Source organism: Triticum dicoccoides, chromosome 1A (genome assembly GCF_002162155.2).
Source record: "Triticum dicoccoides isolate Atlit2015 ecotype Zavitan chromosome 1A, WEW_v2.0, whole genome shotgun sequence".
NCBI classification, from domain to species: domain Eukaryota; kingdom Viridiplantae; phylum Streptophyta; class Magnoliopsida; order Poales; family Poaceae; genus Triticum; species Triticum dicoccoides.
The window spans coordinates 215801776-215825087 of record NC_041380.1 but is presented as its reverse complement, the minus strand read 5'-3'; positions in this window follow the sequence as shown (position 1 = coordinate 215825087).

The following is a 23312-nucleotide window of genomic DNA, read 5'->3' as shown; positions in this document are numbered from 1 at the left end:
CTTTTCCCCCACCTTGCCCGAGAGCTCGTCACTGTCGCCACGTCGATCCCGCGACCACCGTCTTCGCCCCACGTCGCCAACATGCCATAGGCGTCCGTCGTCGTCCTCCACGTCGAACGGTGCCCACCTTTGGAGCCGGAAGGCTCTGTAGCGCCGGGTCCACCACGTCTTCCTCCTCAGGACGCCAGAGCTCGCCGCCGTCGATTCGCTCCGCCGAGCCTCCCTCGAGCCCACGTTTGCACACCTACAGGCGCTCAGTGAGCTCCGCCTCCCTCTCCCTCTCTCCCCGTGCTCTTCCCCGCACCGTAGCTAGCTGTTGCCACCGTGGCCGAGCTCTATTCGCCGCCGATGAGCCCGTGGCCATGGACATGGCCCTTGTCACGCTCACCTGAGGCCTGCGCCGTGCTCCTGGTGCTTCCAGGAATGCAACACGCGCACGCACGCTTCCTGTCGTGCCCCTTAGCACCTACTTCGACGGGCGCCCGAACGCGTCGCCGCCTCCTCTCGCCACCATCGTTCTTTCGGTGACCTTTTCGTCACGGGCTCAAGCCCGTTTCACTCCCCGCACCGCGTAGAGCCCCCCAGCCTCTCCGTTTGCTTGATAGCGTGTCGTAGCTCCGTTTTCGTCGAGCACCCGTGCACGCCGCCGCCTCCACCGCTTGTCGTCGCCGTCACCGTCCTTTTCCGGCCGGGACACCACCGCAGTTCGACGCGCGGTGCTCCGCTCGTTCGAACGCACCCTAGCACGCGCGAAATGGTCGCCTGTAGGAGAAATTCAACGAGGCCCGAGGCCCTCCGCCGCATTTTGGCATCGCTGGCGTCGAGCCTCCGGCCACCGCCGATGTGGCTGGCCTGGGGCCACACCAGAGCCACTGCCCATGGGCCCCGCGGGTCCTAGTTGACTGGGTTGACCTAGTCAACGTGCTGACTGGGCAACCCCAGTCACTGACATGTGGGCCCCCCTATGTTAGATTAGTCTAATAATGTTTTATAAATAAAAATGATTAGTTAACCTAAAACACTCAGTGAGCCCGGGGCCCACCCTCTAATTAACCCTCTGTTAGTCTAAGTTAACACTGTTAAAGTCACAGAGGCTGACATGTGGGTCCCACTGGACCCACATGTCAGGTTTGACCTGGTTAGCCATCTGTTGACCTGTTGATGTCACTATGACATCATGCTGACATCATATATGATTTTCTATAAATAAAATAAATCCAGAAAATAAGAAAATCTTTAGAAATTCATAGAAAATAATCCGTAACTCCGATGAAAATGTTTTCTATATGAAAGTTGCTCAGAAAAATCCAATGAATCCAAATACGCGGCTCGTTCATCTGTCACATGCCCCTAGCATTCTGAACATGGAACCGTCCCCTCTCTTTCATCTGTCCGGAATCCGCCTAACGCCGGGAATTCATCCTCGGATGTTTATCACCTCTGTCTGCAATGCGTAGTGCTACGTTAGGGCAACCCTAGCTCTGCCAGTCGTCATGTTATGCTTTGTGGTGCTATGTTGCTTTATATTTACTGTTTCTTCCCCCTCTTCTCTCCGGTAGACCCCGAGACTGATGCCGCCCCTATGATCGACTACGTCGACGACGACCCCTCGTTGCCAGAGCAACCAGGCAAGCCCCCCTTTGATCATCCCGATATCACCCATTCCATTCACTCATGCTTGCATTAGATTTTACTACTGTTATTGTTTGCTCCTATTCTGCTGCATAGCCTGTTTATTGTAACCTGCTATTGTTACCTACCTGCTTATCCTAAACTGCTTAGTATAGGTTGGTTAGAGACCCATCAGTGACCCCCTCACTTGACCCGACTGCCCCGCTGGATTATCAGAAGACCCGATCAACGGGATCGAAGACCAGGCCCCGACACCTCACGTCACATCACGCCCCTTTGTTGCTCGACTCTGCAGAGTTACATCGAGGGCTGAGGGTGGAACCTCATACATCACTCCTGATGAGATCTCTGTAGTGTAGCTATACGGTCGAGGTCATCGATGGTGACTTCCTCCTTAACCACTTCCGTTACCGCTCTATCGTGCAACCCCTCAAGTGTGAACCTCGAGGGTGGATCCTCTTATGTTCACCTTGATGATAACAACGAGTGGGATTCACCGGGGGTGATTCCTTGGGTTTTCCCCTTGGTGTTAGACACACAGTTACTATGGTTACTATGACTTTACCCTGAGCCATGATACTAAAGACGGGTCGACCCTGAGGGGTACCCGCGCGAGCTTATTTGCGAGTGATGTGGAGTCGGGTTGACCTGGAAGGTGCCCGCGAGATACTTACGAGGCGTGGCCGGGCATTCTTAGGCCTTGCTGCAAGTACTCGAGACGGGGCGACGGGGTCACATTGATCGTGAGTCTCTGCTTGTTAACGTGCGTTCCTAATCCACTGCGATTTGGATATTTGATCCGAGGGGCCTCTGGCCTGATAGCACTAACCATCACGTGGGCATAGTATGGGCGTTCTGCGTTGTATACATCAGCCGAAGCTTAATAGACGTCAGCGACTAAGCGGCACGCGCCGGGTTGGACTGGAAAGGACCTACCTTGTTGAAGGAGGTAGCTAGGTCTGCTCACCGGCCGCGTACGCAACATGCTGGAGTTCCCGGGGAGATGGCCCATGACCCCTAGGGGCATAGGTTTAGTCCGGCGTGCTGGCCTCTCTATTAAGCCTAGGTCGGGTTGCGGCCTATTGTTTGGCCGAGGCCGGGCATGACCCAGGAAAGTGTGTTCGGCCGGAGTTAATCGAGCGTGGTGGGTAAGTTGGTGCACCCCTGCAGGGAAGAAAACATCTATCGATAGCCTGTCCTATGGTAACGGACACTTGGAGTTGTATCCCGATCGATACAACTAGAACTGGATACTTGTGATGAGAAATGGATTGTGATGAGAAATGGATTGTGATGAGAAATGGATGGTGATGAGAAATGGATAGTATGGCTCTGGGATTGCTTTCTCGCAGGGAGTGGAGAAAGGATCTCTGGCCGAGGTTGATAACACTACTGTTACTTTACTTTATGCTACTCTACTCCCTCATGTTGCTGCAAGATGGTGGTTTCCAGAAGATGCTAGTCTTAGATAGGACTAAGCCTTCTCCCTATTCTGGCATTTCTGCAGCCCAGTCCACATATACAACCCATTCCTTTGATACAGATGCATACCTAGTTTAGATGTGATGTAAGTCTTGCAAGTACTTTGGATGAGTACTCATGGTTGCTTTGCTACTTCTTTTTCCCCCATACCCGTTTGTTGCGACCAGATGACGGATCCCAGGAGCCAGACGACTCCACTGATGACTACTGCTACCCCGAGGGTGCCTACTACTATGTGACGACCGCTGACAACTTGGAGTAGTTAGGAGGCTCCCAGGCAGGAGGCCTTGCCTTTTCGATCGATGTTGCTTTTGTGCTAGCCTTCTTAAGGCAAACTTGTCTAACTTATGTCTGTACTCAGATATTGTTGCTTCCGCTGACTCTTGTGTTTTCGAGCTTATGTATTCGAGCCCTCGAGGCCCCTGGCTTGTAATATAAAGCCTGTATTATTTTAATTTGTGTCTAGAGTTGTGTTGTGATATCTTCCCGTTAGTCCTTGATCTTGATCGTACGCATATGCGTGTATGATTAGTGTACGGTCAAATCAAGGGCGTCACACCATTTGAAATCTCTAAAAATACTAATATTTAGGAACAAAGGGAGTTAAATGTAAGACATGCATGGTCCTCAATTCAATATTAAAAATGAACAGGAAACTGAGACATGAATATTAAGTCTAGTGCTACAGTACATGCAAATGTTTTGTTTAGGCGGAGCTATGTAGATTATCGGGGGTTAACCCCTTGACCTTAGATAAAATTGTGAAGTAGTGTTTAGGATTGTTTAGATTTTATTTGTCCCCACCCTCCCAAACACCGATTGGTTCTGCACCCCCTCCTCCCTGGGAGAATATCATGTGCCCCCACACCTTAGATGCTATATACTGATACGAGTTCCTTGGAGCTTGTAGATCTAGGATATAGGAGCTCACAGGATGTCTTAATATTTTTACAGGAAACCTTGATGAGTTTGAGAATTGCACACAATTTGTACAAAAGCTACTCAGATGCCCTTGAATCCCAACGACCTCGAAGCTCATATCACCATAGCTTATAAGATGAAGGGGGACATCATATTCTCCTGTATGTAAGAATATCATGTGTTACCACACCTTAGATGCTTTGGTGATACAAGGTCTTTGGAGCCGTTGGATTTGTGACCCAACAACTCCTCGGTGGTTCGAATGTTGTTTTTGTAGAAAAGCCCCCAAAGAGTTCGGCCACTGCTTACAACCACAAAGACTGCTCAGATGCCATTGGATCTCAGATGAAATGACGTCGAAGCTCATATCACCGTAGCGTCCAAGCTGCGAGAGCACCTGATGTTTTCTCAAACGGGAGAATATGAGGTGCCCCCGCACCGTAGATTCTACGGTGATACGAGTTCATGGACATCTAATGGCTCACAGTAGGAGGTTTGAATGTTTTTGCAATTATGCCTGATAGAGTTTGGGAATTGCGCAGAAAGTACAAGTACTACGCACATGGCATCTCATCACAGATCATACGACCTAGATGCTCGTATCACCGTATCGACTAATTAAGCTACGGGGACCACCTAATATGAGCAACGGGGAGCTTTTGGATCCAAGATGCATCGTCACAAACGAGGCCTAAATGTTTTATTTGCAAAAAAACTTTGGAGGGTTTGGAAATTGCACATAATTACAAAGACTACTCCCAAGCCATTGAACCTCAGTTCCAACGATGTAAAAACTCATATCACCATAGCATCTAAGCTGCGGGGTGGATGTGATATTCTATGCCGCTGTCATTTTTCTTTGTAAACTTGCAAAATGTGTGTAACTCGTGCCGCTACTTGTCTAACCGCGCAAAATGTTTGTTCAAAAAAACAATCCTACACTGAAATATCGAAACAACACACGAGGGTCCCACTTGTCATTGATCAAATTTGGACCAAGAACTAAAAAAATCTAAAAGACGAGATTCGAACAGGCAACCTAGACTACAAATTGTAAGTCAATAGCCTGAAACAACAACGTTGTTGGCTTTGTCCCATAACTTGATTTTATATAGTATTATGTTGAGTAGAGTAGAGGGAGTGCATCGTGAACACGTGCATGACCGTTGACTCACTTACTGGTGGGTCCCAGGTCTGCGATCTCTCTCTCCTCTCCATCGTCTGACCTTTAGATGCACAGGCGCATACGAAGAGCGGCGCTAGCTTGCCGTGGTGTTATTATAACTAAAAAAGCTTGCAAAATAGAAGAATCGCCTAGAACAAGAGACATTGTGGCTGGTCGAGACGGAGCTAACCACACCTATCCTCCTTGCCACGTTAGCATGATGAAGCTGTGTGGCTAGTGGGGTGTTTTTGACCGACTGGCTAGGTCCCGAGGTAGAACCATAGGTACTACTATGTCTGATACAGTATATTTTTACAAGCACATTTTTCCTTTGTGTCGAGACGTGGCACACCCTACGGCGCAGTTTCGGGGTCCTCAATGGTAGTGCATGCATATATTCTTCCTTGCTGAGACGTGGGATGCCCAACCACGTGTTTTCTGGGTCCTCCTCGGTCGTAGCGCCAAAGCAAGTAAATGAGTCGTCAAATCACGAAAGACCACCTTTCCCGCGGAGTACATTAGTGAAGCACGGTGGCTAGCTAGTTGGGCTAGAGCGACCGATTAGCTAGGCTGCCGCCACATTTGTTTTTTCACCCTCTTTTTATCTCCTTGCCGGCAGGTAAATTTAAATATCCAGTGCGGTGTTGCTGTAGTCTTTGGGTGCGGCAGGTGCTGCAGGATTTTAAATTTTTTGCTTCCTCTCCCCATTGCTTCTACGTGGTGCCATGGCAGCGCAGCAGATCACAGAGTCTAAGGTGAGGCGCCTGACACAGGAGCTCGAGGCCTAGGATGCGGAGCTCAGGTCCAAGGACGTGGAGCTCCGTGAGCTCAAGGAGGAGAGGAGTGCCATGCTCCTCCGTTATGTGCGGGAGTTCACGGAGCTTCAAAAGCGGTAGGCGTCCAGCACAAAGATGCTCGAGGCGTCAGCGGCGTTGCTGCAGAAAGCGGGAGATACGCTAGGCCGTCAGGGGAGCCGGCTAGAGAGCGAGCGGGCCGATCATGACAAGGTACAGGATCGCCTCAGCCACTTGGTGGACCAAGTTGCCACGCACGTGTTGCGGCTGCGAGATGCCTACCGTTGTGCCAGCGCGACCATGCCGGCCATCGGGCTAAACCAGTTCGACCACCCCTTTGACTTCAACGAGCTGCGGCTTCCTGATCTGGTCTCCTTCTTCACCTATATCTCCGAGGAGCTGAGCCGTCTCCGCGCGATGGTGGGGGCGGAGCTGGACAAGGAGGGGTTGCGGGCTGCCGTCTTCGTTGTCGGGTGAATCCTCTTAGGGCTCCGTCACCGGAATCCATTCGTGCCATTGGATGCCATCTTTGATGAGCTGGCTCCCGTTGACCGAAAGCGGGCTCTGCGGGCCGTTGAACCCTACATCACCAACGTCATGCGCCTCGAGAAGTAGAGGGACTTCGGTGGTGTTTAGGCATCCTCTGCATGGGCATGTCCATGTCTCGGTGCAACATGACCGTTGGATCAAACTCAGACGATGCACATCAGTCACTGTCGCACAAAGCGTGTGGGTGTGTTTGGTTGCATTCTCATCTCAATATAGTTGTTCCCTCTTCATGTATTTGTGTTAACCTACTACTGTGGACTCATGCACACTTCATGCACTCTGCCAAACACCCAAAAGTGAGTTGAGAAGGGAACTTTTGCTCCCATCTCGTGCACGCTTCACACACCCTGCCTAACACTGAGTCGTCATGCTTCATATGGTTCATGTTTCATGGAGTACTGTAGCATCGTACACTCCGTGCGCTATAGAACTAGTTCTGTTAACATTGATCTCACCATTCATTCTCAACCGGACAGTTGAAAAAGCGGTATTATGTTACATTACTATTCATATAGTTGACATGCGCACAACATCATTTGTTATCGTCATATCTTACTACACTAGCAACAAGATTATGTAGTACTGACGTATGAACCACTGTACATGCCTAGTAGTAGGAGCATTGTGTATGTTCAAGTGGCTACCATGTTCTGCACTCCTCCGTCGTAAGATTGGAAATGCTTGATGTAATCATTTTTTTTCAGAAAAAACAGTGGCCTCGCTCTACCGTGCGGAACCTCCTCGACGGTCATCAGGAACTTTGCTACTCACTTTTGCCGACGTGTGGGATAGCCATCATCAGGGTCCACCAATCATGCACTAAATTACTCTGTAGTAGAGTGCCCAACTACAGGTAGACTACCACAATCGAAGTGTCATAGTAATGCCCAATGAGCCGTCAAATCAGAAAACCCCCTCCTTTCCAGCAGTATGTTGGACGAACGAAGCAACCATCATTTCACGCTTCTCTCCAAGCTTCCTCTCTACCGAACCCTCGCTTCTCCCTCATCTTCTTCCTCATTTCTTCAAGAAAACCCCGACCTGCTTCCGCCATTGTTCTTCTGTCCCAAAGAAGGAAGGGTGAGCGCATCAATGGTGTTGATTCTGGGCAAGGCCCAGTCTTGCAACCCCGAGACTGATCCTATAACTCCCTCTTTGTTCTTCTTTTGGGTTTGTGATTATGGTTTCTTTTCTTTTATTTCTATTTCACAGTTTCTTGATGGACGCTGGAGCACCGGCTAAATTGATGTCTATGGCTCTGGCAAAAACGATCGAGGCTCATGGTACAAAGAAGTGCAAGCACCCCGCTGAGACTACCACAGATTAGCTCAAAGCCATCGCCCTATCCAAGCCCCCCTCTTCGGGATCCCTCATTAAGCAAGTCCAGGTAATATCTCATCTTGACGATCTTTTTCTCGATCTTGATCGTGTTTTTTCATCTTACACGCAGTACTAGTACTAGTAGTACAACTTTCTGGGTGATCTTTCATTTGATTTTTCTGTGCCAAATGGCAGTTCTAAATTCCTATTTTGACCAAAACATGTGAGAGGTTGACACTGATTTCTTATAGATTACTTTCAATTACTTTATGAACATCAATGCTACCTTTGAAGAGGGTATATTTGCATCAGTAACTTGTGTTATGGATATTGCAAGTAATCCCTCTGATCTCATGCCTTTGGAGACATGTTCTAGTGTCTTTGTTCACTCATTTCTGTGCGTATATGTAGTCACATATGGAGTAAAATATCGGAAATCATCTTATATTTCTGAACTGAGGTAGTAATAAAATATTTGGTTACTGTTTGAATTAGAACCGGGTCCGCGGTGGAGATGAAGTTCTCAAAGTCATGTCGTGTGAACTGGAAGAGCTGATGATGAGTTCTACTGCTAAACTATCCAGCTGCTGTTTCCATGTCGCCACGTGTCCTAAACTAGTGTTTTCCTGTAGCATTGTTGTCAGGCGTGTTCTCGAGGCTGTACTTGACCACAACAATTTCTTGGAAGTGCCTTCAATTACGAAGGGTGTGGTTCTTATAAATCTTCCCGACAAATCTGATGCAGCCTGTCTTTATCGTCATGTTTATGAGTGGAAAGACCACTCTGTTAGGTTCTCCAAGGTTGAGGAGATGGTGATGGTGCCGGTAGACATCTCTCACGAAGCCCATGGCCTAGTCAGTTATGCGGGGTTCATCCCATAGGTCGGTGGCAAGAAATAGTCTGCAGAGTTTAATTAGTGCAACTTTGCTTGTATGTAGTAAGTACTATTGTTCAGTACTTGATTTGTGTTTGTGAACCCTGTATTTATTAGTACTGCTGCTTTTGGTGTGTGGTGAGTCCTGACAATAGTCTATGTTAATGTCTGTCCACTCAATTTAGTCTGTATATTTTGAAGTATCCAGATCATCTTTTTTGTGAGGACAGTTTATCAAGTATGGTTACACTCTAATATCTATATGCATTGCAGGGTTTATCGCACCCACCAGGATTTCTAGTCCCACGGATATTCGGTCCATACGATTTTTCACGACCTTTGGACTATCCTGCTTGTGGGAGTAGGCGGGGGCCCTGCATGGCACGCGTAGTTGAACGACCAATCTTCGTTTTAGTACTTCAACATAGTGATTTCCTGGTAAGGATTCACTCGTGGCACATCAAGTAAATCTTATTGATTTACTATCTAAATTTTATTGATTTAATGTCATGTTTTCTTCATTTTGCTGCAATTTTATGATGCAGATTTTGCCATGTGTCATTCATCACAGAATTAACCGTTTGGTTTGCTCTACGATGGATATTTTTGTAGGTTTCACTTCTTATGTTGTGTCAGTCACGAAGGCACTGTCCATCACTTATATTACTGGAAAAAATTGGATTAGTCTATTGTCTGAGTACAAGTTGAATCCCTATGATGAACTGCAGTTCCATTTAACAAACATGCCACAATTAGTCCTTCTCGCGTTTAAATGAAATGAAGAAAAAGACTAGATCACGGTCACAGAGGCTAGTTAAGTTAGAAAGCTGATCAGAGCAGATCAAACACGATCGCCGCTGTCTCGCACATCGGTACCACCTTCATCAACGGATCGAGCATCGATAGTTTCTCTTGCACTGAAAATGACAGCAGCTCAGTCTAATCCAGCTAAGGATTGGGCACCGACCACGTCAGCGGATTAGGCTGATCTACCAGAGGATCGGACATCGACACCGGCACGTGCTCTGACACCGGCACCAGCTCTACAAGGAGCACCATCTCCGGCAGCAGAAGCGGCACTACCAGTCGCACCGGCACGGGAACCAGCAATGGCTTTGGCACCTGCACCAACACTTGCCCTTGCATCTGCTCCGACCCATGTAGCGGCAACGGAATTAGCAGTTGCACCGGCAACAGACAGGGCTGCAGTTCGCAGTTCATAAACCAAAGTCCTTAGAAAAACGGACATGTCCACCTTCTTGGTAAGCATTGGCCACCCAAGTGCTTCGTTCTTTTTTCTTTCCATGTTGTTTCACATGATTCACTATGTTGATCTAACTGTTTGTGTATGTCTTCTTGTTTGCAAACAGAGAATTCCTAGAGCAACGAGGGAGTCGTTCAACAATCCGGGCGACTGTGGCCAAGTTTCTCTTACCATGTGCAGCCTTGGTGTGAATGGACCTGCTCAATATACCGTAAGTACAAAGGATGGTCGCATGATGATTGATGCTAAAGGATGGTCAAGGTTCAAATCTAAATCATATCTTGCGGTAGGGATGATGTCAAAATTGAACTTTCTCGGCAAGGAGAGCTGGCCCAAATCAACTTTGAAATTCTTCAGTAGCAGCATGCAACTGCTGAACTTATCTATCCTCCGAGAGATTTTGATGTAATACTCAGGCATGGTGAAACAAGTGTCCTGTGTGTATAAGTAGTACGACAGTATCGTTGATAGAATTGCAACTCTGATTGCTTGTTAGGAACTATCGTTTGATTTCATTCCAACAACTGTCGTGCTTTATTCAATTTTGTGTATTCGCCTTGCGACAGCATCTAAAACCAGCAACGTACCGATAGCTTGCAATATGAAAAGCGCTGAGGTAGAACACATGGGCCCCCAAACATGTAGGCCCATCGGCCTGTGGCCCAAAGTCCAGAATCATGAGCCTTTCTGAGTATTTCTCAGCTGAACCCCCATAATGCATGTGCGTTGCACATAACATCAAGATGCATCTGTATGAGTATTTTATCTTGTGGGAGAAAAGGATGTATGAGGGAAGGCCTTATTTCCAAATTTGGAGAGGTGTGTGGTTACCTTTTTGCAAATTGACATAGTTTCCTTCCTATCCGTCAGATATAAATCAGAAGTCCTATATTGCAGGATGGCAGGCACACCATCATCACCAACCCGTTTATACTGTGTTAAAAAAACTCTGTTTTTTATAATTATATATGTTATATATATTCCCCTTGATATTTCTTATGTATAAAGTTGTGATATAAAAGATCTTTATATTTCTTTACAGAGGGAGTATCTCTCTGTCAAAAATATATTTATGTGTAACTAGTTACTCATGCCTTTCTACTTCCTTTCGCTGATATGTGGGGCATCTGGCAATGGGGTCCACACGCCATATGCACCAAATTAGAGTGCACAACTGCATGGTAGACACACCCCGGTCGTAGCGCCGCAGTACTGCCCAATGAGCCATTAAATCACAAAAAACCCCACCTTTCCAGCTTTAGCAGTAAGCTAAACGGACGAAGCAGCAATATTTCACTAGGCCTGAATCCCTTTCCCCCTTGTTTGCTTGTTTACAGAAAACCCCCGCTTGGTGATTGCATAGGGTTTTCTCATGGAGAACTTGGTATGAATTCTTCATCCATCCCTGATAAATCCAAGTCCCTTGGTCTCGGGTATTCCTAGGATGGCAGCCGCCGCCGTTGATGCATTTTTCTTCCTACTGAATCTAGTGTGCTTCATTTGTAGTGCGCAAACTGCGAGGACCCTACAGGTTTCTGCACCCTCGGCGAGACGCCACACTTGTTCCTTCTCATCCTAACACAGGATTTTAAAACGCGCACAGTATGTTCCTAGAATCCTCTTTTCTATCCGGGAGAGTGTGGTTTTTTGAACATGTTGTCGACTAATTTTGAAATTTGGATTGCTATATTTGGATAAAAGGTACTATTAACAAGGTCAACACTGACGTGAAGGAGGAAATTATTTCTAGATTTGTATATAGGTAATACTATGTGTTCTCATGTTATTTTTCCTGCAGTGCATTCCTTGCTCTGCAAGAACACATGTACTCAAGATGCTCGGCCTTGCCATAACTTAATACACCAATTTAATGGTCACAGTGAAGACAAGCCATGGATATAAGTTTTGACTTGGGTTCATGAACCAAGAAGATCGCTGCTTTTTTATGCCGAACTTGGATAAACTTTCTCAAGTGTTACAGACTGAAAGTTGGCGCACGAATGTTGATGGAAATAGCAGAACCTGGTCTCATCTTCACTGCGATCTTCCACCCCGACATCGTTCCAATTGTTCACCCATGTTAGTTTTGTATCTGGTTCTTTCTTCTTGCCTCAATTACTCCTTAATCCACCTATTATGTCTAATTAATCACAATTTAACTTTAGAAGTAGCAACGAATCTCTCACGAAGATGCTACTTCTAACTAATATTTTCTTATAATTCGTGGCACATGTAGGTTTTTTCAGAGTTAAGCAGGCTACTCATTTTCTATTCTATAAGAACTCGGCTGTTACTCATGGTACTAAAGTTGACTTGCACGACATCTACAAGTTCCTACACTTTATTGATCGTCTTGAGGTCCTTGTGGGTCGTTTCAATGGTGGAAGGCCACGTGGGATATGTGTGCCACTGCTGCACTCATTGAACAGGTCCAACTGTGTTGAGAAACTTATGGTACGAGCTATTTTCTGTTATATATGTTGTTCATAAACTCTTGCTTATGCACAGTTTTACAACTGTGATCTTCTTGAAATAGGAACCGCCCAGGTCTATTGTTCCTATACAGATGCCGGACCATGGTCGGGTCAGACTTGCGCTGGGTCACAACATGATGTTTATGTCGACCTACTCCATTCCCCTTAGAGGTGAAAAGATACGTATTCATGGGTGGTCTCAAATAATGAAGGCCCGTCCATCTTGGAGAATAGGACAGAATATTATGTTCCTGCTTTTCCATGGCTCTAAAGCGAATATACTGTTTATTGACCACATTGCAAGATGAAACCGCTTTCAGTAAGTTGTGGATGCGGAGGGTGGCGCCATGGCCTTGTCCTGGGGCTTGGTGGCCTCACCCTTTGGTTAACTGTAGGCAAAGTAGCACTGTTTGAGGTGTGCTTTGTACGGTTGAACCTGTATAAGTAATCTTACTACTTTCAGCTATGGTTGTGAAGTGCCCCTGTTGGTTTCATTTAAGGTTGTTAAGTGTTGCTGCTTTTACAGTTTGTCGTGTTTCTTTAGTCCTGTCTTCCTCCAGCCGCCAAAACCAAACTAGCGCCGGCAGGGCCGCCTGCTGCTGCCTCCCACGGCTGGCTGCGCCTCAGCGCACACATTGCCTCCCCACCATCTCCTAAATCATTAGCGCCGACCTTTGAGACCTCGCCGTCATCCTCCGTGCGCTTTGTTGCGCTCGCCGCGGCGCCTCCCTCTCGAGTTGTCAACATGGTCAACAAACAAGAGGAATCGGTAGAGGACTGTACATGGAGAGGAGGACAGTAGGGGCCCACCATGTCCATGGCCAGACGCAAGGAAGTTCCTCATTTTTTGTTATATATATACTCCATTGTCAGCGTATGGAAAAATAAAATGCTTCCTACTAGTGGTTTCCTGACATCTGGGACCCACGATATTGTCAGCGTTTATAGTCAATAGACAAGAGAACAACACAAGATCGGCTGACACGTGGGACGTAGATACTCGAGTAGTATTTGTTTGTTATTGTTGAGACGGAGCAGGGTTTCAACTGGGCTGTGGCTCGTCTAGCCCAGGCTTGTATTTTATGTTCACCACATGACTAGCCCAGCTATTTTTTGTTTGTGACAATGAGCCCAGTTTATTTTTTCTGAAGAATACCCAATCCAGGCCTACTTATTTTTCTATGCCCTGATGGGCTGCAACTCTTTCAAGACGCCTGCAAATTTTGAAAGTAATATGAAATGGGCTGTAAATATAAAAAATAGATGACAAATTGGCAATTACTTTATAATTTCTGAATTTTTCACATTTTCAGATTCCAATTTCACTGGGCTTTAACCTAATTCAAATATATATTCAAAGTACTTTAAATCTGGCTCGACATTTCGGTATTAAAAATAGTTTGGAACCCACAGAAATAAGCGAAATTTCGTTTAAATTTCTAACCCTGGCCCTGGCCAACAAAAAAATAGACTGCAATAAATTGCATAAGAAGTTGCAATGAGCTATATATAAATTATTAAAAAAGGGAATGGTCTGATTTGTGGGCCTATTAAGTTGATGCGTATGCAACATTTTTTTACTTATTATATAAGACAACAAACGATTCTAGCAGACGTAACCGCTGGATGTCAATCCAACGGCCGTCGTGTTTCTTCTTTGATCTTCTTGCTCCAGCCGCCAAATCCAGCGCTGGCGGGACCGCCTGCTCCCGCCTCCCGTGGCTGGCTGTGCTGCTGCGTAGGCCTCACCGCCCCCTACTACTCCCACCGCTGGCCACGCCATCCCTCTACTCACCCACATCCCTCCACTGTTGTGGCTTCGCCGCCTCCGGGTCATTCCCTTCATGGGTCTCACCGTCATCCATCACGCTGGTGTTCTCGGCACGGCGTGGTCAACATTGTCAACAAATGACAACATCAGAAGAGGGACGTACATGGAGAGGCTGACAGTTGGGACCCACATGGTCCATGGCCGCACGCAAGAAAGTACCTCCTTATTACGCCAGAAAGAATGAATACTTTCGCTGATATCTCAGACCCACCAGCTATATCTTCGCACGCAAGGAAGTGCCTCCTTATTACGCACCAAAAAATGAATACTCCGCGGCTAGCTAGGACCCACCATAGTGGGAGGCTGACCTGTGGGCCTACTAAGTTGACGCAGACGGACGGCTTTGTTAACATAGTCAACAAACGATTCTATCACAAGTGACCGTTGGATTGTTAACATCTAACGGTGGTCCTGCTTCTTCAACCTCTGATTTTCTTGCTCCAGCCATCCAAACCACCACGTTCTCTTGCCTCCTGTGGCCCGCTGTGCTGCCGCGGAGGCCTTAGCACCTGCTACTACTCCCACCGCTGGCCAAGCCCTGCGGCGACGACAGCCTCACACTACAAAAGAACCAATGAACCCTCGTACCGCGTGGGCATCCACTGCCGCATCTTCCCCGCCTCCGCGTCGTTCCCTTCCTAGGCCTCGCCGTCGTCCACCCCCTTGGTGCTCTCGGCGCAGCGTGGTCAATGTGGTCAACGGACGACTTCCATTGGAAGAGTACTGTATGTGGAGAGGCTGACAGCTGGGTCCATGGCCGCGGCAAGGAAGTGCCTCCTTATTATGCGCAAAATAATTATTCCTCCACCTAACAGCTGGGACCCACCGGACGGGCCACCGTATTTCGCGAAAAAAAATTCCCCCTGACTGCTGGGGCCCACTAGCTACATCTTCGCACGCAAGGAAGTGCGTCCATATTACGGGCAAAAAAATGATTCGCCCCCCTGACTGCTGGGACCCACCAGCTACATCTTCGTACCTCAAAACGGAGGAAACAGACTTGTGTTGGAGCGCTACGGTCGAAACGGGGGTCCTATTCATCGGGAGAGGTGTGGCGTACCGTAAAACGGGACTCCGCGGTATACTGTTCATCTCCATCGTCCACCTCCTCCGGCCTCCATGGGCTCCTGTTCATCCACTGTTGACCTCCTCCAGCCTCCACCTGCGACTGTTCATCAACGGGCTCATGTTCATTTAGCCTCCACCGCGCGCTCCTCCACCGGCTACTGTTCAACCAACCCTCTCCACGGGGTCCTGCTAAACCACCCCTCCACGAGCTACTGTTCATCCGGCCCTCCATCGTCTACTCTTCATCCAGCCCTCCATGGGGTCGTCCTGTTCATCCAGCCCTCCACGGGGTCCTGTTCATCCACTGGCTCGATCGATCAGGGTACTGTTCATTCAGCGGCAACAGCCTCTACTACCACGAGGTCCTGTTCATCCACCCCCCACCAGGAACTGTTCATCCAAACCCCCCAACAACGCTCACTGTTCATCAAGGGAAGGAGGCAGCATTGTTCAATCGGCTTCAGTTAGCAGCAGTAGCGAAGGAATCACTCGGGTTCAGTTAACAGCAAGGGATCGACCGCTCCGGTTCAGTAACGTGTAGCCTACAGTGCAATCGCTCGGGTTCAGTTAGAGCACAACGCCTCGCATACATGCGCATACGTATGAGAGAAACGCGCATCACTCGGCCCCCGACCACCCACCGTAACCGGGAACTCCCCCGATATTTTCCTCGCCCTCGCTTCTACCATGGTTTTCTCCGTCATGGATGGCCCAAAGAATGTCATGCAGCTGGGTCTCCAGCCCGCCCAGGACGAAAAACCCATTTTCTATCATGATTTTTTGTCATAGAAGTAGGACCCCACCACATCTATGATGATACCGGGTTTTGTCACAGTTATCATCATAGAAGTGTCATAAGCATGACAGGAAAAAAATTCGTTCGGCCCAAAATGTCACGGATGTGTCTTTTTTTTGTAGTGATGTCTAGCTTGTATTTCTTCCAATTTGGTTAAATTTCATTAAATTCCAAACTGCTGGTACTGATGCCTTCCTCTTTTTGGTACATACTAGTACATGTGTCTATAACCATGTTCTTACATCAAACTAATGTTCTTGTGTATCCCTCATCAATCACTTACGATGAGACAGTCACCCAGTGGGTTGCTTTCAGAAAAGATCCTCTTTTGAAGAATGCTGTGTCAGCCTCCCCACATGATTCTCAAGAAATAGCAAGGCTGGATGAAGATAGTGAATGTAGCTCTGTAGTTGATGACCACATTTCCCCTACACCAGCATCGCATGTGCTTTCTCTAACTTGGCAGCGTGATATGTGGTTTCATGTTGCATATGGTGTCTAGACTGTAATTCTTCCAATCTGGTTAAATTGCATGTGCTATTCTGCTTAGTTTATACACTATACGTGTTAATGTGACATGCCTTCCTTTTTTTAGTACATAGTACATCTATCTATTTTTTTGATCGGAAGACTGTAAGGGAACCCCCTACAGTATAGTTTGTGCAACAAACCCAAATTGCAAGTACCATGCTTTGAACCTGGGTGGGTGGGAAGGCATCAGCCCCTTCCCACCACTAGGCTATGCCTTAGTCTGCGTACATCTATCTCTTAAGCATGTCCTTACATCAAACTATTGTTTTTTGTATCCCGCATGAATCAATATGAGGAGACACCTTTAGTATATGGAGTGTGATATTAGTTGCATCTTTCATATGATTTATAGCATGCACTGCTTCTAATTTATTAAAATGCCATTTATGATGAGATGCTTTTAACTTGGCTGAGTCATATTTGTTGCATCTTTCATGTGGTGTCCAGCTTGCATTGCTTCTTATTTGTTGAAATGGGTTTTGCGTAGTTTACCCAAACAATTGTGAATATGCCATGCCGTCCTGTTTTTCGTACATATTCCATCCTGGTATCATGTGTTTCCCTTACATCAAAGTAGTGATTGTCCGTACCGTGCACGAATGAGTTCTGAAGAGTGAATTTTATTGCTTTTTCTTGTCGGTTTTACTTGACAATTCAAAATCAATAAAGTGGAAGGAAAGTAGCAAGGCAGTGGATATAGGTACTCTTTCCAAACGGAGGCCCTCTACAGATTCTACTCCGCCACCCCCCCAAGAAAATTTGCAAGACAACACATGCATAGACACTCAACGTAGTTGTGTTGACTATGAGCATGTCTCCCCTAGTGCACCATCATAGGTGCTCCCTCTAACTTGGCACTGTTATATGTGGTTGCATGTTATGTATGATTTCGAGCTTGTATTGCTTCTAATTTTGTTGAATTCCATCTGCTTACTTTACACATTATACTTGTGAATAAGACACATGTTCCTGTTTCTAGAACATACAATATTCGTCTATCACACCATGTTCTTACACATTATACCTTTGAATATGACATGCCTTCCTCTTTTTGGTACATACTAGTACATGTGTCTATTAACCATGTTCTTACATCAAACTAATGTTCTTGTGTATCCCTCATCAATCACTTACGATGAGACAGTCACCCCAGTGGGTTGCTTTCAGAAAAGATCCTCTTTTGAAGAATGTCGTGTGAGCCTCCCCACATGATTCTCACGAAACAACAAGGCTGGATGAAGATAGTGAACGTAGCTCTGTAGTTGATGCCTGCATTTCCCCTACACTAGCATTGCATGTGCTTTCTCTAACTTGGCAGCGTGATATGTGGTTGCATGTTGCATATGGTGTCTACACTGTAATTCTTCCAATCTAGTTAAATTGCATGTGCTATTCTGCTTAGTTTATACATTATATGTGTTAACGTGACATGCCTTCCTGTTTTTAGTACATAGTACATCTATCTATTAAGCATGTCCTTACATAAAACTATTGTTTTTTGTATCCCGCATGAATCAATACGAGGAGACACCATTAGTATATGCAGTGTGATATTAGTTGCATCTTTCATATGATTTATTGCATGCACTGCTTCTAATTTGTTGAAATTCCATTTATGATGGGATGCTTTTAACTTGGCAGAGTCATATTGGTTGCATATTTCATGTGGTGTCTAGCTTGGATTGCTTCTTATTTGTTGAAATGGCTTTTGTGTAGTTTACACCAACAATTGTGAATATGCCATGCCGTCCTGTTTTTCGTACATATACCATCCTGGTATCATGTGTTTGCCTTACATCAAAGTAGTGATGGTCCATACCATGCACGAATGAGTTCTGAAGAGTGAATTTTATTGCTTTTTCTTGTCAGTTTTACTTGACAATTCAAAATCAACAAAGCGGAAGGAAAGTAGCAAGGCAGCGGATATAGGAACTCTTTCCAAACAGAGGCCCTCTACAGATTCTACACCGCCACCCCCCAAGAAGATTTGCAAGACAACGCATGCATAGACACTCAACATAGTTGTGTTGAATATGAGCATGTCTCCCCTAGTGCACCATCATAGGTGATCCCTCTAACTTGGCACTGTTATATGTGGTTTCATGTTATGTATGATTTCTAGCTTGTATTGCTTCTAATTTTGTTGAATTCCATATGCTTACTTTACACATTATACTTGTGAATAAGACACATGTTCCTGTTTCTAGAACATACAACATTTGTCTATCACACTATGTTCTTGCATGAAAGTACTACTGTTGTGTAACCTGCACCAATCACTTATCATAAGACACGTTTAACTTGGGAGTGTAATATAGGTTACATCTCGCATTCTTTTCTAGCTTGTACTACCTCTGATTTGTTGAAATTGCACTTATGACGAGATAGTTTTTAACTTGGTAGAGTGATATTCGTTGCATGTTTTATATGGTGTGTAGCTTTCATTGCTTCTAATTTGTTGAAATGCATTCTCCTTAGTTTACACATCGTAAGCTGTGAATATGCAATGCTATGAATATGTAATGGCACTAATGACAAGAGACCTTTAACTTGGCAGTGTGATGTTGTCTGCATCTAGCATATGATTTATTTCTTGTACTGCTTCACATTTGTATAAACTCCATTTATGAAGAGACACTATTAACTTGGCAGAGCGATATTTGTATCATGTTTCATATGGTGTCTACCTTCCATTGCATTGCTTCTAATTTATTGAAATTTCTTCTGCTTAGTTTGCACATCATAGTTCTGGTTATCTCATGCCGTCATGTTTTTCGTACATATTACATCCTCTTATCATTTCATTGTCTAACATCAAAGTTCAGTTCGTCTGTATCACGCATCAATTTGTCCTGAAGAAGTAAATTGTTATTTGTTTTTCTTGTCGGCTTGATTTAACATGGCACGGAGAAAGAGGAAGGAACACGGAATGACGGGGAAAGGGAAGCAGAAGAATCTTGCAGATTCTGCTGGTACTGATGGTGCAATAGAAGGTCAAAGTCTAGCGGAAAATTGTACAAACAGGGTATCCCGTTCTACACGAGCTGTAGAACAAGCCAAACAGAGACCAATAGCTGCCACCAAACAAGCAGAGACAGCCCTGGTTGTTCCAACACCTTCCACAGTACCCCCAACTACATGAGTTACTTGTTGGTCAACTCAGCTACCAGCACGTTCCCAAGCTCCATTGCCACTTGAACTACTTCTTAATCACTCTTGACACAAGACGAGTTGGCAAGATCAGATGAACTTTGTGAGCTTCAACAGCAAGAAGGTAGTTGCTGAAGTCAACTTACAGTTGCATGCTATATGTAGTCTCACAGATTGATGTACACTAACACTTCTTATGTTAGTTGTTGGACTAGCACCTAGGTACAAGAGGAAACAAACATCAGGGATAGTGCTCAATAGGTTAACTAAATCTAGAGGAGGAAGAATGGAGATCCATTTTGAGGCAGGTTTAAAAAGGCCATGTGATGCTACAGAGTCAGCCAAGTTAGTATCAGAGGCAGCGGTTGCCATTAGGTGTCATGTACGTATCCTCCCAACATGGATACAGTACAGGAAAGACAAAGACAAAACCAAGTTCAACACTTTCCTCGACCATTTATCTATAAGTATGGTTATATATGGAAACTAGTAATATCGTCTTGCTCTGTCCCATACTTTCTAGGTTGCTGACAATGAGACTCCCATAATTTTCAACAGATGATGTTCAAGTTGGATAGCCAAGATGATGCAACCAGACAAGCTTGCACCCATGTTTTCAAGTCTGCTTTGCGACAGTATCGGTATAACTTGAGGAAAACTCACTTTGAAGGTAAGGTTAACAGTGAACTTGCCCAAACATCTCCAATGGAAAATATATCAGATGAAGACTAGAGAGGCCTTGTTAAACACTGGTCTAATCCAAAGTATCAGATACATTATATATATGTGATCGGATCACATGTTGAAGTCCTATTTACGCATGTGCCTCACAAATCTATCTTCTTGTAGGTAAACTGTTCAAAGAACAAGGCCAACCGTACGAAAGTGAAATTCCAACAGATGACAGGATCTCGTAGCTATATTGCACACTACGAGGCTAATTAGCTGTTGTTTCACTCTTTTCGCTGTACCATATTATCAGATCTATATTGACTTGTTACAAATGCAGAGGAACGCCCGCAAGGACCAAAAAGTACCTGAACCAAATGCTGTGGAAATCTTCAAGGACTATCACACCAGCAAGATGAAGGGCATGACAACACCAGTCAAAGCCGTTGTTGTAAGTCCTTAATCATCATGCCTTTTAACTACTACTTACTCTGACTAGTGCCTTGAACTGCATGGTTTGCAGCCAATGTCTATTAGTCTTTTCAATTTTGCACACAATTGTCTTAGCGTATCATTGCACCTTACAAGGTTTAAAAGAGAGGAGTGATGTTCCTTTGATCTTGATCTGTAATCTAGTTCCATGCTAGACTTGCCACACAATGTTACAATTGCCTGTTTGTCTGTTCTTAGTTGTTTTGTGATAAGAATGATGTCACACTATGCTTACCATAATATAAATTTTGTCTCTTTATCCTTAGCTATCACTACAATGTGAAGAAATAGACAATGCATTAGCCATGGTACATGGTCATATGTTTGGAACCTGGTTTTATTATGTACTTTGAAGTAAAATACAACTAATATTTTACATGGGTTCACCAGAATAAGTTCTGTATATATACCAAAGCTATTTTGTTTGGTTTTGTTGCCTCCTTAATATCTTCTGTTATGGTACTACTAATGTAAAAACTCAACTTTTCAGCAAGCTATGGAAAAATGGTGGAACCGCCACCTTCTGAAGGTGGCGAGGCAACTATAACCACAATGTCAACTCTTGCTACAGTGGGTCAGTACCTGTCCACTAACAGTGCCAAAAGCACGTTCTTGCGTAATACTAGGTTGGTTGTTAATGCAATCTCGTGCAAACTGTCTCATGATCAAGATATGCAAGCTCAAACCGATGTTATATCTGTGCTCCAGACACAAGTCCATTCCCTTTAGAGACCCTTTGTGAAACAAGGACAGACATTGTTCGATGTCGTCAAGATATGCATGGTTTTGAAACCAGACTATCAGACATTTGCTATGTTGTTCAAGAGCCTAGGAGAAATGAAGGCGAAGGTTATGGTGCTCCATCCGACAATACATCATGAAAACGTAATAGTCAGGTCAAATGAACCGAGCTTCTAAACTATCAGTGGTGCATTTATCTGTCAGACTGTTAACTTTTATGCCAACCTTCCTTTTGTTTTATAGTTGTAATTTGTTTTGTTGCGATACAAAATTTGTTCTTAATGTGCAGCCATCGGCTGAAGAAAATAGCAAGCCATTTTTGTATAGTGTAGGGTGTTCCCTATATTTGCACTGGTGGCGATCTTTGATGCCTAGTGGATGTAATCTATGCAATCGCCTTAATAGCCTAGCCTTAGTTTTGGGCTTATTTATCTCCTAGTCTTCTTTTTTCTAGGTTTGCTAGTGGCTGCAATAACCATGGGACATATACGGACCATGGTAACCTTGACCCTCCTACAGGCCGCGTGATCCATGGGCCTCCTACGGGCCGTCGATAAATGGGCCTCCAACAGGGCTGTAGAATCGGTGGGCCTCAGGCCGGCAGATAAATGGGCCTACATGGGCCATAAACGAGCGTAATGGGTATCGGCCTAGCACGGTAATGGGTTGTTAACAGCCCGGAGGATAGCAAAGGCTTAATTCTATCTCAGGCATGACGGTTCATTAATGGGCAAGAATATGGGATGGGCTGGAAACGGCACAACATGTTAACATGCCACAAACGGGCCGACTCTTGCCATGGGCCGAATTTGGCCCATTAGGGGAACAGACCAGTAACAGGCCGGAAGTAATCGAGGGTCGTAAAGGAGCCCAAGAACGTATGGGCCGTCAGTAGGCCAAAAGCTAACACGGGCTGGAAACAGCCCATGTGAATCATGGGCCGTTAATGGGTACAAAGAAATTTACTGTTCATTATGGGCTAGAGTCACCGTGGGCCTCTAAAGGGACTAACGATACGAAAGGCCTCATATGAGCCGAAAGACGTCGTGGGCCATACATGGGCCGAAAGTGAGATGGGCTGGTGTTATATTCGATGGCCCACATGATGTTGTTGGGACGATTTCGGGTAGGCCCTAACGGGCCGTGAGTTACGGGGATGTAAAATGGGCTATTTGCAAAGAGATTGTTAATAGGCTTTTCATGGGCCAGCCCGCTATCTTTTGAACAAGTCAAACAGGCCGGCCTTTGTAAGCTAAATGGGCCAGTGGTGGGCCCTTGCACGTGTCGACATATCATAGGTGCCTATCTGACCCACTGATGAGCTGTCACGTGTTTCCTCCGTCCAATCAAAATTTTACACGTGGAAAATTCCCATTGGTCCGGCCTATTAATGGTTTCGGATCCAAAACCGGACCCGACAGCTTTTTTTGACTATACACAGTAGGGCAAAACCCCACTGTGATTATTATTAATTAATAATGAAAAGCAAGGGTCCAACAGTACAAAGGCTTGAGGTAAGCCCTAAAAAGAAAAAAACTACCAAAAACAAACAAAACTA